The sequence below is a fragment of the Drosophila suzukii genome (genome assembly GCF_043229965.1).
Source record: "Drosophila suzukii chromosome X unlocalized genomic scaffold, CBGP_Dsuzu_IsoJpt1.0 scf_Xc, whole genome shotgun sequence".
Taxonomy (NCBI): Eukaryota; Metazoa; Arthropoda; class Insecta; order Diptera; family Drosophilidae; genus Drosophila; species Drosophila suzukii.
Genome location: NW_027255894.1, coordinates 5,383,539 through 5,387,378, shown reverse-complemented (window position 1 = coordinate 5,387,378; position 3,840 = coordinate 5,383,539).

Genomic DNA, 3,840 nt, shown 5'->3' with positions numbered 1-3,840 from the left:
AATCCGAGTTCATTTGACTAAGTTATGGGCTTTTAAAGATGGAAGGAAGGCACATTTCAGTAAACCTTCGCAAAATTAAAATCAATGACATAAAAACCGTCATATTTTTTACTACATTTAAAGTTATATATCTTAATGCAGATAACAATATAATCATTCCACAAGCCCATAGAGGTATGCCATATCAAAATCCGAGTCCTTTTGACCAGGTTATGGGCTTTTAAAGATGGAAATAAGGCCCATTTCAGTAAGCCTTCGCAAAACTAAAATAAATGACATAAAAACGGTCATATTTTGTACTACTCTAAAGTTATATATTTTAATGCAGATAACAACATAATCATTCCACAAGCCCATAAAGGTATGCCATATCGAAATCCGAGTTCAATGGACAACGTTATGGGCTTTTAAAGATGGAAGGAAGGCCAATTTCAGTTAACCTTCGCAAAATTAGAATCAATACATAAAAACGGTCATATTTTTTACTACTTTTAAAGATATATATTTTAATGCAGATAACAACATAATCATTCCACAAGCCCATAAGTGTATGCCATATCGAAATCCGAGTTCATTTGACTAAGTTATGGGCTTTTAAATATGTAAAGAAGGCCCATTTCAGTAAACCTTCGCAAAATTAAAGTCAGTGACATAAAAACCGTCATATTTTTTACTACCTTTAACATTAAATATTTTAATGCAGATAACAACAAAATCATTCCACAAGCCCCTAAAAGTATGCCATATCGAAATCCGAGTTCACTTGACCAAGTTATTGGCTTTTAAAGATGGAAAGAAGGCCCATTGCAGTAAACCTTTGCAAAGTTAAAATCAATGACATAAAAACGGTCATATTTTGTACTACCTTTAAAGTTAAATACTTTAATGCAGATAACAACAAAATCATTCCACAAGCCCCTAAAGGAATGCCATATCGAAATACGAGTTCGTTTGACCAAGTTATTGGCCCTTAAAGATGGAAAGAACGCACATTTCAGTAAACCTTCGCAAAATTAAAATCAATGACATAAAAACGGTCATATTTTGTACTACTCTAAAGTTATATATTTTAATGCAGATAACAACATAATCATTCCACAAGCCCATAAAGGTATGCCATATCAAAACCCTAGTTCAATGGACAACGTTATGGGCCTTTAAAGATGGAAGGAAGGCCCATTTCAGTTAACCTTCGCAAAATTAGAATCAATACATAAAAACGGTCATATTTTTTACTACCTTTAAAGATATATATTTTAATGCAGATAAAAACATAATCATTCCACAAGCCCATAAGGGTATGCCATATCGAAATCCGAGTTCTTTTGACTAAGTTATGGGCTTTTAACTATGTAAAGAAGGCCCATTTCAGTAAACCTTCGCAAAATTAAAGTCAATGACATAAAAACCGTCATATTTTTTACTACCTTTGTAGCAGGAATGCTACGTCGTAGTATGTATGTATGTGTATGTTATTGTATTCCTTCTAGATCATTCGTGTAAGTTCTAAGAATAAGTTGTTGTTGTTGTACGATGCCGCTCACTGTTCTCTAACTCTCTCTCTCAATCTCATCGCTCTCACACTCTCTCAATGAATCGGGGGTTGATGCGGATCGTGAGCTGAGAGCGAGGGCAGTTGAACGCCGACCGTGATCCTGAACAGACGAAATTATAAAATAAAGACTAGAAGTACATATATATGTGTGTTGGTGTTTAACTTTGGGGGAATATATCATACCCCTACAAAATCAGAAGTGGGCCGATCACGAGCCAATTAATTAAATTGTTAGTAAAAAGAAAATCAAAATGGATTTAAACAACGAGTCGATTGAACAATTAAAAAGGTGGTTGAGTGTATTGAAGTTATCAACAACCGGAACAAAGAGACAATTGATCTTGCGATTAAATAATATACCGAAGGAAATTCGGGAAAAGTTTGACGAAATGGCGAGACAAAAAGGAGACAAAGACGGCGACAAAAGTAAAGGCGAAGACAGCGGCGACGAGAATTTCGAAGGCGGCGGAACTATCCAGAAAGAAGGCGGCGACAAAAGTAACGGCAAAGACGGCGGCATCCAGAATTACGACGAAGAAGGCGGCGACAAAAGTAACGGCAAAGACGGCGGCATCCAGAGTTACGACGAAGAAGACGGCGAAATAAACGGCGAAGATGGTGAAAGGAATGACGAAGTTGCTGGCAGCATTCTCAGAATTAGAGGCAAACGGAACGAAAACTATACAGAAGACGACATGCACGACCAGGCTGGAGAGAATTCTAGGAACGCAAAAAGCAGCGAACGTAAAGTGAAAAATGGCAACGTTGCGGTGGTGGAAAACTTTAACGAGAGCATCGGCGTCTCGTTGAATATGGCAACACAGGTGTTGAGAGATTTTGCTGGCGAGTCGTGTGCCTGCAAATGGGCTACTCAAATGCATAATATCGCGAAGATTTATGGAATAGGTGGAAAATTCGAGAAAATGCTAATGGTGAGCAAAATTAAAGGAAAAGCTTATGAGTGGCTGCACGCAAATTCAGACCGCGTGTTGCTACCGTTGGATGGCTTGACTGCAGAGCTGATTTCAACGTTTGGCGGAAAATCATCGAAGTTGGAGAGAAGACGCAAATTCGAAGGTCGCAAATGGAAACAAAGCGAAACTTTTGGGAGTTATATCGACGACAAGATAATGCTTGCTCAGGGTATTAATATTGAGGCTGATGAAATGTTGAGCTGCATCATCGAAGGAATTCCCAATCAAGGGTTACGTAATCAGGCACATATTCAATGCTTTGTGGATATTGGGCACATTAAGAGAGCGTTTGCGGATGTAAGCTTGCCAAAATCGTATGGAGTTGGCAGGCCGACGACATCAACGGGTCCCAAGGACGGCAAGAAGACTCGCTGTTTCAATTGCAATGCAAAAGGGCATTGGGCGTACGAGTGCAGGAAGTCGAAGCGGGAGAAAGGATCGTGCTATGCGTGCGGTAAGAGGGGACATTTTGTTGCGAAATGTTTGAACAATAAAAACATGAACGAGGGCGAAAATAATTATGTAAGATATGTTGAAATTAATTTTGTAGACGAATCAAATACCAGGTTAATTGCAGAATGCCTCATAGATACGGGAAGTCCGATTTCATTTATCAAAATATCCAAAGTACCCAAAGACATTTCAAAATTACCAGTTTTAAGTTCATATTACGGTTTAAACAAAAGTTACCTAAAAACGCATGGAAAAGTATTATGTTATGTTATGAAAAATTTAGATAAAATACATTTTAATTTAGTTATTGTGGCAAACGAATCTATGAGTCATGATGTAATCTTGGGACGAGATTTTATGGATGCTTGTAATCTAAATTTAAGCCTTGACACTTTGAAAATGGTTACAGTTGAGAATATTGAAAATCCTTCTGATGTTAGTGATGAAAAGCAGATAGTTAGCGATGAAGTTAGTGATGAAAAGCAGATAGTTAGCGATGAAGTTAGTGATGAAAAGCAGATAGTTAGCGATGAAGTTAGTGATGAAAAGCAAATAATTAGCGATGGTGTTAGTAATGTTAGGGATAAGAATACAATTTTTAGCGATGTTAATCATGGAATTAGGGACAGCAGGGAAACAATTAAAGAAATTTTTAGTAAAATCAGAAATGAAGAAGAAGTTACGAATAAAAATTATATTGAGCCGGAAATAAATCTAGTGGAAAAGGAATTATTTAATATAAATTTAACGGATGAAAGTGTTGAATACAAAGTCGGTGATCATGTGAATTATAATGTTAGGTGTCAGTTCGTTAAGATGGTAGAAAGTTGTTATGTAAATAAAGAAAGGCCAAAGGAA